Genomic DNA, 14,535 nt, shown 5'->3' with positions numbered 1-14,535 from the left:
ACAGTTTTTTCATCCAATTCTAAAAACTTCCAAGTTCATTTTTCTCCATTTGCTCTCAAGACTCTTGAGAGAATGGGTATCACTGTTATATCATGGCACAGTATGTTTTTCTCTAACCTTTTTCAATTTGATGAGGGCAACAGCTTCTAAAGAAATAAAGAAGATAGTGCTCATGTAGCTGGACATTTCATTTAGTTAATGTATTTATGCTTACACAGAGCAGTTGAGATAAATCAGGCAGTTTATTCATGAATATATATATTTAGTGATTGGAACAATAGTTCTGCCCAGACAATAATGCGGAGCCATATAGTTAATATCAATGATACGTAGCATGCACAATACAAGGAAATGGTCAGTAACATCATCACTTTGAAGTACGATATCTATATCAGTAAGATCGATTCCATGCAATGTAATTAAATCTAGTATATGATTATAACGATGAGTGGGCCCGTTGACATTTTTCTTGACTCCAAAAGAGTTTATTAGGTCAGTAAATGCAAGTCCTAATGGATCGTTTGTATTATCAATCTGAATGTTAAAATCTCAGACAATCAGCACTTTATTAACGGTAACCAAAAGGTCTGAGAGAAAATCTGCAAATTTTTTTAAGAAATCTGTATATGGCCCTGGCGGTCTATACACAATAGCATTTCTAGCATTTTTAATACAGTTTCTCCTTTATGCTTAAGGAAGATTAAGGGAAATAGTCTGACACCATGCTATAAAGAGCACACTCGCACCCTAAAGAGAGCAGCCCAGAAAATGGAGCGCAGCGCAGGAAGAATTGTATAATCTTGTTAAATCATCTAAACCAGGTTGGTTTAGATGATGTTAGACCCTATTCCATCTAAGCTCCTAAAAGAGGTGCTCCCATAAGTCATAGATCATCTTCTGACTATTATTAATTCCTCATTGTCATTAGGATATGTCCCCAAAATCTTCAAACTGGCTGTTATTAAGCTTCTCATCAAAAAACCACAACTTGACCCCAAAGGACTAGTTAATTACAGACCGATCTCGAATCTCCCTTTTCTGTCCAAGATACTAGAAAAGGTGGTATCCTCACAATTATAGTCCTTCTTAGAGAAAAATGGTATCTTTGAGGACTTCCAGTCAGGATTTAGACCGTATCATATGGAGGGATTTTTGGGTCAAATTATAAACGAAAAGTCTAAAACTAAAAGTCTTAAACCAAAACTAAAAATCTAAATTTGAAACTTAAAGTCCAAGTCGAAAATTTATTTGGTATTTAGGATTGGGCATTTGGTATTTAGGATAGGGCATTTTGTATTTAGGATTGGGCATTTTCTATTTAGGGTTGGGCATTTGGTCATTTAGCCATTTAGGATTTAGGATTGGGAATTTGGTATTTAGGATTGGGAATTTGGTATTTAGGATTGGGCATTTAATCATTTAGCCATTTAGGATTGAGGATTGGGGATTTGGGGATTTAGGATTGGGCATTTGAGGATTGAGGATTGGGGAGTGTATGCAAATTAGGAGGCGTGGCCCAAATACTGGAGGCTGGGTTTGAAATGGCTGGTGCGCAGAGGCACCTTATGGACAGCAGAGGGAGCTCCCAGTGCTAAGGAACACACTGTAATGAAACCAAACGGAGCAAGTGAGCGGCTTGAGCGAGGACTGTGTGATAACTTCAACTTAATGACAGCTTTGTAACATTTGTGGCCTCAAACACAAAGTCACCAGTGAAAGGAGTGCTATCGTTCTGACGACGAAAAAGCAGCAGACAGACAGTGCAGCAGGTAAGATGCTAACATTAGCTACTAGTTATATAAGCTGATATTGCTAACATGCTTTAATAGGGTATTATTATATTGGGACATGCTGCCTTCTTTTTTAAACTGCGCTTAACCCCTCTGACATTAGTAGATACACTCCTTTCACATTGCCACTAGATGGTCTTGTTTATGTTTTTTTCTTTTTTTTTTTTTGCTATATAGTATTTTATTAAGATTGTAAGAGAAAAGAAATTAGGCTTGTTCGACTTGAACCGGCGCTGCACACTGCAAGACCGATCGGTTTATGACATCAAAGTACTGCGAGAGCGATTCAAAAGCATAAGGAGCGTCTACTCTCTTTGATGTCATATGTCGTGTGTGTATGTATGTATGTATGTATATGTATATATAACACAACTCATAAAAAAAAAAAAAAAAAAACAAGGTTAGGAAACAGTAAAGGCAGCATGAAGGCCAGTGACGATGTAACAGCAGGGTTTTTGTGCAGTGTAAAAAGGACCGCAATATATTGTTATATTATACTCTGACATCGTCTTAACGTGTTTATGTGGTGACTTTGCTGCTTCCAGCTGATATTCTGCTAGTCACTTGCAGTCCGTGCCATTGGGTCACTAACATATTGTCTTGTGTGGAAAGGTTTAACCATCACAGCTAACACTGTAGTTCAGTGTTGTGCTACTCACCTGAAGTCAAACAGGACCAAAGAACTAGAGAGGGACTGTTGAACCGTTAAGGCCATGTTTCAGTAACTTTTCTTATAACAATATATAACCCAACCACTGACTTGTCATGATTCTTGCAGATGTTTCACCTGGACATGAAGGACCACTTGTTGTCACAGCTTTGGGTCAGAGATTTGCTGCAGTGTTTCCAGAAGTGCTCACTAGGTCACAGCCAAGCTACGGCTCATTCTGTAAAAACACCACTAGACTCCAGACTTTTTCACTCACTCAGACACATTGGCACTTTATTCTCAAGTATTGTAGTTTATTTTCTCCTCTTAGTTCTTATATATATGACCTTGTAATGATTTTAACTTCATATTCATCGGGAAGGAGGAGGCGGGAACCGGCGCACAATCAAAACATTTTAATAATTCAAAAATAAACACAAAACAGCATATCAGCTCCTCACGGACGACTGGTGCGCACAAAATAAAAAGCAAACATAAAATAATGGCCCAGGCCTGGTCCTCTCTCGTCCTTCACTATAGTCGCTCCAGTTTTATATCCTTCCATCTCCTACGTGGGACTCGATACCGGCGGTGGGGCGCAGGTGTAGCTCATCTCCAATCACTACACCTGGCCTCACTCCTGTTCCCCACGCCTCTCGGCCCCGCCCCACTCGCCACAGACCTATAATTACATGAATTTATTTTGTTTGTTTTATCTTTAAATTACCTTCTGTACTTTTCTGTTCTCCCTGTAATTATTGTTGTGGTGCCTGATTTCCCCCATAAAAATCTTGACTATTAACTAACACTTTATTGTCTTTCTTAGTAGTGTAGTAAAGCAAAATACAGGCATGTTACAGTTAATTAATCTCAATCAAGGACTTCCCTTTTTATCAAAAATGTTCGGTGTCTTGTCTTCTGTGAGCATATATATATGCATTTTGTCAGGAGAGGACTACAAGGAGAAGGGTAGTTTGTCAAAGACAAAGTCTTCCGGTCTGTTGGGGAGCTGAATTACTGTAGTTGTGCTGTATCTTGGACATGCCCTGGTTCTCCTTAAAATAATCTAGACAATACTTCCACAGTTTCACAATAAAGTTGAACACTGTAGTCACGTTGCTCTGTGCTTGGTTGAGGTAAAAGGGCAAAGTCTGCTTCAGTAAGCTGCCTTGGAAGCTCAGTCTCTGGAATGTCAAGATGAGTGTCCACCCTTGCTGCACTTGGTCCACTCCAGTCAGTCCCATATTCTTCACTTCATTTACAAGGTCATATATATAAGAACTAAGAGGAGAAAATAAACTACAATACTTGAGAATAAAGTGCCAATGTGTCTGAGTGAGTGAAAAAGTCTGGAGTCTAGTGGTGTTTTTACAGAATGAGCCGTAGCTTGGCTGTGACCTAGTGAGCACTTCTGGAAACACTGCAGCAAATCTCTGACCCAAAGCTGTGACAACAAGTGGTCCTTCATGTCCAGGTGAAACATCTGCAAGAATCATGACAAGTCAGTGGTTGGGTTATATATTGTTATAAGAAAAGTTACTGAAACATGGCCTTAACGGTTCAACAGTCCCTCTCTAGTTCTTTGGTCCTGTTTGACTTCAGGTGAGTAGCACAACACTGAACTACAGTGTTAGCTGTGATGGTTAAACCTTTCCACACAAGACAATATGTTAGTGACCCAATGGCACGGACTGCAAGTGACTAGCAGAATATCAGCTGGAAGCAGCAAAGTCACCACATAAACACGTTAAGACGATGTCAGAGTATAATATAACAATATATTGCGGTCCTTTTTACACTGCACAAAAACCCTGCTGTTACATCGTCACTGGCCTTCATGCTGCCTTTACTGTTTCCTAACCTTGTTTTTTTTTTTTTTTTTTATGAGTTGTGTTATATATACATATACACACATACATACATACACACACGACATATGACATCAAAGAGAGTAGACGCTCCTTATGCTTTTGAATCGCTCTCGCAGTACTTTGATGTCATAAACCGATCGGTCTTGCAGTGTGCAGCGCCGGTTCAAGTCGAACAAGCCTAATTTCTTTTCTCTTACAATCTTAATAAAATACTATATAGCAAAAAAAAAAAAAAGAAAAAAACATAAACAAGACCATCTAGTGGCAATGTGAAAGGAGTGTATCTACTAATGTCAGAGGGGTTAAGCGCAGTTTAAAAAAGAAGGCAGCATGTCCCAATATAATAATACCCTATTAAAGCATGTTAGCAATATCAGCTTATATAACTAGTAGCTAATGTTAGCATCTTACCTGCTGCACTGTCTGTCTGCTGCTTTTTCGTCGTCAGAACGATAGCACTCCTTTCACTGGTGACTTTGTGTTTGAGGCCACAAATGTTACAAAGCTGTCATTAAGTTGAAGTTATCACACAGTCCTCGCTCAAGCCGCTCACTTGCTCCGTTTGGTTTCATTACAGTGTGTTCCTTAGCACTGGGAGCTCCCTCTGCTGTCCATAAGGTGCCTCTGCGCACCAGCCATTTCAAACCCAGCCTCCAGTATTTGGGCCACGCCTCCTAATTTGCATACACTCCCCAATCCTCAATCCTCAAATGCCCAATCCTAAATCCCCAAATCCCCAATCCTCAATCCTAAATGGCTAAATGATTAAATGCCCAATCCTAAATACCAAATTCCCAATCCTAAATACCAAATTCCCAATCCTAAATCCTAAATGGCTAAATGACCAAATGCCCAACCCTAAATAGAAAATGCCCAATCCTAAATACAAAATGCCCTATCCTAAATACAAAATGCCCAATCCTAAATACCAAATAAATTTTCGACTTGGACTTTAAGTTTCAAATTTAGATTTTTAGTTTTGGTTTAAGACTTTTAGTTTTAGACTTTTCGTTTATAATTTGACCCAAAAATCCCTCCATAGTATCATAGTACTGAGACTGGTCTCCTTAGACTTACAAATGACCTGCCGTTATCATCTGATCGTGGTTGTATCTCTCTTGACCACAACATTCTTTTGCATAGACTAGAAAACTTTCTTGGCATTAATGGAAGTGCATTAGCATGCTTTAAATCATACTTATATGACAGTATAATCCGTATATGATCAATTCATATCAGTGAATGAAGAGGTATCATATCAATCAAAAGTGCAGTATGGAGTACCTCAAGGGTCAGTACTAGGACCGCTACTCTTCATGCTTTACATGGGAGATATCATCAGGAAACATGGTATTAGCTTTCACTGTTATGCTGATGATACTCAGCTCTATATTTCTTCACAGCCCGGCGAAACATACCAATTTGAAAACTAATGGAATGCATAGTCGATAGAAAAAACTGGACGACGAGTAATTTCTTACTGCTAAATTCTGAAAAAACAGGTGTTAATTATACGACCTAAAATCTTTGCATGTAAAAACCTAGAATACTGTCTAAGACCTGCTCTGTCAATTCTTTGTCATCAGTCAGGAACCTAGGAAATCTTTCTGACACTATCTTTCCTTAGAAAACCACATTTGTAGCATTTGTAAAACTGATTTTTTTTTTTTTATCTCAAAAATATGTCTAAATTAAGACCTATGCTCTCAATTTCAAATGCAGAAATGTTAATCCATGTGATTATTAAGTTTAGATTATTGTAATGCTTTATTTGGTGGTTGTTCTGAACTCTTAACAAACTTTCTTTCTTTCTTTCTTTCTGTCTGTCTTTTTATGTTTATATGATCATTTTAATTATATTATATTAATTTTTTTAATTCTCATAATCAGAATGCAGAAAAAAAAAAAAAAAAAAAAAAAAAAATATATATATATATATATATATATATATATATATATATATATATATATATATATATATATATATATATATATATATATATATATATATATATATATATATATATATTTATCACATGATGACATTTTATTGACAAAATGGCAGGCAATTATTCTTCAATAATTAATAATCCTTAATTTAGCCACATGGCTTTTGAATTTAAAAAACATTAAACTGCACAATTCAACTATAATTAGTATTTATGTAATTCAGAGTTTTGTCAGCTCAAACACTATGATAGAGAGTGGAATGAGTTTCCTTTCCCTTCGTATTTTTGCATTAGGGAGATTATCCTATTAATGAACGAGATAAAAAAGTGGATTATTTTTAGCCGAAATGTGTACAAATAGTTACCAAGGTTTTTTTTTTTTTTTTTGACATAATTTGTATTCAGACTACAATTTGTAAGTAACCTACTCAGCACTGTGTTTGATTTTCTTCTGGATAAGTTATGCATACAGGCTCTGTCATATTCAACAGGCATCGATTCAGCTGTAAGGTCTTCACTCATCTCTGATTGACAATGGTGCAGTGAACAACAACAATATTTGTTTATTAACCTAAGGCATTTTGCTAAAACAAGCTCTGTATGTGCATTTACTGATGAACCAATAGCTTTGGAGGTTCAAAGAGTAAGCTGTGAGAACAGTGTGTAGATGTTTTCCAAAGCACAACCGCAATCGGTCTCTGCTGTCCTCTGCTGAGCACAAGAGGTCATGCATGTTTAATCACTTCTTCACAATGATAGATCTGATGCACATAATGAATCTTTGCATGGATAATGCCAATTTACAGGGATTACACTCTTTTTTCAGAATTTTGACCTTATTGACCTGAAAGGTGCATGTTAATAGTGTTATTTGTGCTACTATTTTTTGAGACGTATACATCATCTGATAATACATGAGCTTCCCATTGATGTATTGTTTGTTAGGATCTGACAATATTTCTCCAAGATACAACTATTTGAAAATCTGGAATCTTAGGGGGCAAACAAATCTTAATGTAATTTATTAATAAGATTCGGGAGGAGCGCGTCAGATACTTAGCCTAACCAACACAGGTGGACCATAATCAAGTAATCAATCCCATAGTATAAATATCGCTGACTTACCTCTATCCATTGACGGTTTATCAGCATGCTGGTTCGCTTCGTCTGTCACCTTATCACAGACCCAGTTTTTCGTACCAACAAAGAGAGCTACACAGGGGATTTATAAGACCAGCTGCTTTTGCTGGACCTGCGATCATTCCTACCCAGCCAAACACGGCCGTTGAGCAGCATTAAGCATCATCGCGACAGCTGCTCTCCTCGCCAAGCCACACGTCGTGGCCAATATACCATGCAAGCTCTGAGCTCGCCTCGCTCAACACAACGATCGTGCCGCCCGAGACCGAGCTCTCCTCGAGCGCTGGATTGCAGCAGAAAGAATCCAACCAGCCCGGGCCGAACCCCAGTTCTCACCGCGGCTCAGCCTTTAACCCCGGCGTTCCGGCCGAGTGGCAGTTTGAGGCCGCTTCCTCTAGCGCAGACCGCGCGACGTTAACCAATACATTTTCAGGCGAAGACGCTAAAAACAGGTTCTCCTTTTTCTTCACTGGATTTTTATGGCAGTTGGCATCCAAAGTGTTGCATCTAAAAGCAGGTTCGCGGCTAAAGTTTGTTAAACGACGTCATGACGCAGTTCCGTCTTCTTCTTCTAGTGTTTTATGGCGGTTTTGGCAAACCAGCGTAAAGGTGCATTACAGCCACCTGCTGATCTGGATGTGTGGATTGCGCATAGATTTGGACTACAGATACAACGTTCCGTCGGATGATGATGCCACCTTTAACCACGAAGCCAAGGCATTACATTCGCCTCACCGCGCACGTTTAAACCTCACTGAAACGATACAGACATAAGTTCCATGATACAAAAAAATAAATAAATGCTTGTAATTCTCTGGATAAAAGCGTCTGCTAAATGCTTAATTTCACATTTTAATCTACATGAAAGTTTTCTGGTAGGACCAAATCATTTAGGGACCTATTTCACCATTCACCGGCGTGATCACTCAAAATTCATCTAAAACGCATCTGCCCTCGTGTTTTGACGCAGGATAGCAAGTGTGAGTAAAATTACTGTCGCCTTTTGAGGACTGTAAAAAAAAACAAACAAACAAACAAAAAAAAACTGGCAAGTAAATATCTTTAGAAACCACTTGGAAGCGAAAAGCACATAGCTGCTATTAACCCATTTGCTTGCAAGCATCGCCTACGGCCCCAGTTTATTATCGTTTCACTTTCACAGCACGTTAAACATCACTCTCTTGCTTGATCTGGATAAACCGTGCATCAATTGAAAGTCTAAATACTTTGGCTTTGATATTTGACCAATATTTCGATAAAACATCATTTCAGTGACTGTTATTTAGTAATTATGTCAGGAAAACGATTCCTATTCCTGAACGGTAAATGTCGAATGTGTTAGCTCGTGGACAAATACCATACCATACCAACTTTATTTGTTAAGCGCTTTACAACAACCACAGTTGACCAAAGTGCTGTACAGAAAAATAAATAAAAAATATAAATAAAAATAAAATAGATAAAATAAACATATGTACCATTTATAACCACAGAATAAAAGCATTCAAAGTAACAAATTGAATCAAGTAAATAAAGTCGACATCTTACTAGGTGTCAAAAGCCAAAGAAAAAAGATGGGTTTTAAGAAGGGTTTTAAAAACAGATAAAGAAGAGGCCTGCTTAACATGCAGAGGCAGATCATTCCACAGTTTAGGGGCAGACACAGCAAAGGCACGGTCCCCTCTGAGCTTACGCTTAGTTTTAGGTACAGTCAGGAGCAGCTGATCATCTGATCTGAGAGAGCGGACGGGTATATAAGAGTGTAGAAGCTCAGAGAGGTATGGCGGAGCAAGACCATTTAGTGATTTAAAAGCAAATAACATAATTTTAAAATGGATCCTAAATTGAATAGGCAGCCAGTGTAATGAAGCTAAAATAGGGGATATGTGCTCATGTTTACGTGTGCCCGTTAAAAGACGTGCTGCTGCATTTTGTATCATCTGGAGACGGGTGATGGAGGACCCACTAACCCCCACATATAGTGAATTACAGTAGTCCAGCCGTGTAGTTACAAAGGCATGGATTACAGTTTCAAAATGTTGTCTTTAGAATTGACTTTATTTTGGCCAGCTGCCTTAAAGGTGCTGTAGGGAACTTTTGTAAAAAAATATTTTTTACATATTTATTAAACCTGCCATTATGTCCTGACAGTAGAATATGAGACCGATAATCTGTGAAAAAAATCAAGCTCCTCTGGCTCCTCCCAGTGGTCCTATTGCCATTTGCAGAAAGTCATGAGCTCCCGGTAAAAAACAACCAATCAGAGCTGCGGTCCGTAACTTTGTTTGTGTTCAAAATGTAGAAAAATGAACATAATAAGCAAGTACACCATGAATCTATTTTCCAAACCGTGTTTTTAGCTTGTCCTGAATCACTAGGGTAAACCTATAATAAGTGTTTATATTCGGACTATTTTAGATTGCTTCAGGGGTACCGCGGTGGAGTAACCCAGTACTTTTGTGATTCTTCATAGACATAAACAGAGATAAGTAGATCCGACTACGATGTTCTTCCGCAAGACGCAAGCAGTTCTGTTTATTAACCGCTAGAGTGTCAAAAGTTCCCTACCGCAGCTTTAATTGAAAGAAGCTTGATTTGACAACAGCTTTGATCTGACTGTCAAATTTAAGCTCAGGGTCCACTTTAACTCCTAGGTTTGTGATAATAGGTTTAATATAGGGTGCTAAGGAGCCCAGATCTACAGGCGGGGTCCCAGTGGTGCCTCCGAAAACCATCACTTCTGTTTTTTTATCATTAAAATTTAAAAAGTTCAGAGCCATCCAGGCCTTTATGTCGTCGAGACAATTGAGTAGTTGTCCAACAGAGTTATAATTTTTCTTTTTAAGAGGTACATAAATCTGACTGTCATCAACAGTGGAATGAAATGCCATACTTTCTAAGTATGGAACCAAGTGGAAGCAAATACAGAGAGAAAAGTAGAGGGCCGAGGACTGAGCCCTGTGGGACCCCACACAAGACAGGACTAGAGGAGGATACAGAGTCACCTAAGCTAACACAAAAAGTTTGATCTGCTAAGTATGACCTAAACCACTCCAGTGCTATGCCACTGATGCCCACCCACTGCCTTAAACGTGAAATCAACATTTCATGATCCACTGTGTCAAATGCAGCAGTTAGATCTAAAAGCACAAGGATTACACAGTCACCAGAGTCAGTAGCTAAAAAGATATAATTAAAAACTCTTAAAAGAGCAGTTTCGGTGCTGTGCAAGGTCTTAAAACAGGACTGGAAAACCTCTAGAATATTATGTTCTTCCAAAAAGGCCAATAGTTGACTGTACACAATCTTCTCCAAGATTTTTGAAAGGAAAGGCAATTTGGAAATAGGCCTGAAATTAGCAAGAACTGACGGATCTAGAGCAGGTTTTTTAATCAGGGGTTGAACTACTGCATGTTTTAAAATTTCAGGGACCACACCCGAGGTCAGACTACTATTTATAACTGCTACAACAGATGGTCCTACAGTGGGGAAAACCTCCTTAAATAGTCGAGGGGGGACAGCATCATTTGGAGAACCCGAGGGCTTCAAATGACCAACAACCTCCTCTAAAGAGGAAAAAGTCACCCGCTCAAAATGATCAAAGACAGCCGAGCAGGGGACAGAGATTGAAGGGTCTGAAGCTGAAGGTACAATTTGAGACCTAGAAGTGACCTTATCAATAAAAAAGCAAAGGAACTTTTCACACATAACAGGGGATGCTTCCATGCAAGCATTCTGCGGGGCATTTAAAAGTGAGTCAATGGTGTTAAACAAAACACGAGGCTTGTGACAATTTGCCAGTATAATATCTGAGAAATGTTTTCTTTTGGCATCTTTCACAATTTCCTGGTAATGACGCCAGCAATCCCTTAACATTTGAAATGACACCTGCAGTTTGTCCTTCTTCCACTTGCACTCAGCTCTACGGCACTCACGTCTGGCAGCATGAGTCATGTTGTTTAACCAGGGCTCAGATTTAGTTTTAGGCTGCCTGGATTTAAATGGAGCCACAGTGTCTAAAACAGTTTGGCAGGTGGAGTGAAACCAAGAGCAAAGCTCATCTGTATGCAATACAGACTCGGGAGTGATGGCGTTCTGACTGAACGCAACCGAGAACTGAACAGCAGTGGAAGGGTTAATCATGCGACAGCGCCGTGCAGCAGCGCGAGGTCTAACGTTACTGCTATAATCATGTCTTTCGGTACAACGTCTACAAGACTAAACATGCTTCATCATTTCCAAAAGCCTCTGTTTCCACAGTCCTTACTACAACGTGAAAACAGCGTTCCAAACGTATCTGCTCGGGAGACCGTCTAAAGAGCCCAGAGGCCAAATGAGAGGAAAGATGCTTTTCCAACAGGAACATAATAATGTGGACAAGGCTTGAGGAATTGTCAAATCAGGCAACCAACTGCTAAGCTGGTAACACAGTAGGCTACCATTCATTTTTAGTTTGCCCATCAAATGTTACTAACCCTTTTTAGTGACTGCTCCCGCAGGAGCCTTTCCTGTACCTCCCCACTGCCGCAGCAGTGTCTGTTCACTTGCAAAAAAAAAACAAAAAAAAAAAACACATCACCTCCGCTTGAAGGTACGCCATGCATCGTAGATTGCGGTGATAGCATCATGTATCGACAATAGCCAAGACGATATTAGGTCCATTCTCCAACCAATGTTTTTTATTGTAATTATTAGACGGCCTACCATAATTCGGCTATCAAACTGCTCTGTTATCCCATCTCAGCAATGCACTTCACGCTCGCCCGTGCTCTCAAAGGATGATGTGAGCCTGTAGGTGGCAAAGAAGTCTCCATCCACAAATAGACATACATCGTTTGCAGACATAAGGTATTCCATCGTACTTTAACAGGTAATCCGATACGTGCCATATTTTAAAGGAGCTCTCACTAACGGAGTTTAATGCCACAGTTACGTTAGAACGCATCTCATTCTGGTTTAAGGGGCGGCGCGTCGGTCCCATCATGAGGCATGTGGTCCGGAGCGCGTACGACCAAGGTATCATTTCAACCGAACTCACTCCAAATATATGAACTTACCGGTTTTTGAATACCTTATATTTAAGGATTTCTTTTATGTCCATATTAGGGTTAAATCTTTGGACTTAAAATGGAATCTACTATCTTAAAAAAAAAAAAAAAAGTTTTAAATATAGTATTTTATATTTAATGCCAGTTTATCAGTATGTCCGAAAGTACATTTTTCGATTATTGGTGATTCCATAGGCTCTTTTCGTGCACCTGCATGGTTAAAATGACAAATAGTAAGCCCAGACAAGTATAAAAAAAATTTCTCTTACTCCACCCATGCACGATTACATCGTCGATATGTACCATCGATCTCACGTGCTGACAATATGATGATTCGACAACGACCACATCGCCGATACATGGCACCTATTTGAGGTACACTGGCACAGGAAATCCAATTTATTTTTGCATGCTTAATTTCGAATACAATGACTGCACCAAGATTTTTCGGACTCATTATTGGAAGCAGCTCATCGGATTTGCTAAACAATTATTCAAGTAAGCCTCACAGCGTCTACCCTCGTAGACAAACAAATCATCCTTAGTTTCGAACTCCCTGTCAGGCGCTGCAAGAGTGCTCCCGGTTGAGCCAACCTTTGCCTTCTCCATTCAACTATCAGCAAAGCTTACTCGTATGACATTGCGGGTATTAAAATCCTGTCAGATGCTTTCCCGCTTAGCAATCTTGGACTTTCCATCCGACCAGCAGCGAAGCTTACCCGATTAAAAAGCCTGATTAACCAAAAAAAAAAAATAAATAAATAAATAATTTCAGTCAGCGACACTTACCTATCGAACACCAACGAGTACATCGCAGCTAAAACAAATTTTCCCTCCGATGGCAAATGTACCCATCCAATACCGCAAGTTACGCTTTTGCTGAACACTAACGGGTGCTTCGCAGATAAAACAATCTCAATTTTCCCTCCGATGGCTGGAGAGACTACCCATCTGGTGTCGCAAATTTTATAAATTAATTAAAAAATAAAATAATAAAATAAATAAATAAATCAATTAATTAATAAAAAAAATAAGATAAAATAAAATAAATAAAAAGATACTGGATGCCGGCCATAGCCTCCCGGCCAGATAAACTTACCTTTTTCTATCCTATTGCCGGCAAGGCTTCTCTCTTCGATGCCAGGAGCTCGAGCTCCCATCGGATGCTGACGAGAGCCTCCCGGCCAGACAACTTCACCTTTTCCATTCTGCGGCCAGCAAGGCTTACCTGTTCATTGCCAGGAGCTCATACTCCCTTCGGACGTAGGTGAAAGAGCCCCGGCTACCTGTTTTGCCATTCTGTCTTACGTACCGAGAGGTTTACCCATCCAATGCATGGAGTCAGGGCTCCCATCGGATGTAGGTGAGAGCTTCCCGGCTAGACAACCTTACCTTTCCTGTCCTTTGGCCAGCGAGGCTTAACCGTTCGATTCCGGGAGCTAAGTTCCTGTCAGACGTCGGTCAGAGCCTCCCGGCTAGACAACCTGACCTTTTCCATCCTTGGCCAGCGAGGCTCACCCGTTCGATGCGAGTGCTCCCATCGGACACTGGCGAGAGCCTCGTGGCCAGCCAATCACGACCTTACCACATGGTTTAGGTTACAAACCTACAAGCAAGCCGTTCGATGCCACAAGTATCAAACACAAATAAACCCTCCCTCCTTCCCACGGTCGCCAAGGCTTACCTGTCTCTTGCCGTGAGTAGCAAACTCCTATAAGATGCTGACGACGGCCTAACGACCACACAAACTTGCCTTTTCCATCCTACGGCCTGTGAGGCTCACCCAGTTGTTTTTGGGGAACAGGAAGTCCCCGTTAGATGCTGGCAAGAGCCTCCTGGCCACCTATCGTTACCTTTTCTGTCCCATATCCGGAGAGGCTTACCCGTTCGATGCGTGTGCTCCCTTCGGATGCCGGTGAGAGCCTCCCGGTTAGACAACCTTACCTTTTCCTTTTCTATGGTCAGCGAGGCTTACCCGTTCGAAGCGTGTGCTCCCTTCGGACGCTGGCGAGAGCCTCCTGGACAGACTTGCTTTACGTTTCCACTCTACGGTCGGCGAGGCTTACCCGTTCGATGCGTGTGCTCCCT

The sequence above is a fragment of the Carassius gibelio genome, chromosome A7 (assembly GCF_023724105.1).
Source record: "Carassius gibelio isolate Cgi1373 ecotype wild population from Czech Republic chromosome A7, carGib1.2-hapl.c, whole genome shotgun sequence".
In the NCBI taxonomy this organism is placed as follows: domain Eukaryota; kingdom Metazoa; phylum Chordata; class Actinopteri; order Cypriniformes; family Cyprinidae; genus Carassius; species Carassius gibelio.
Note: the sequence above shows the minus strand (reverse complement) of the source record.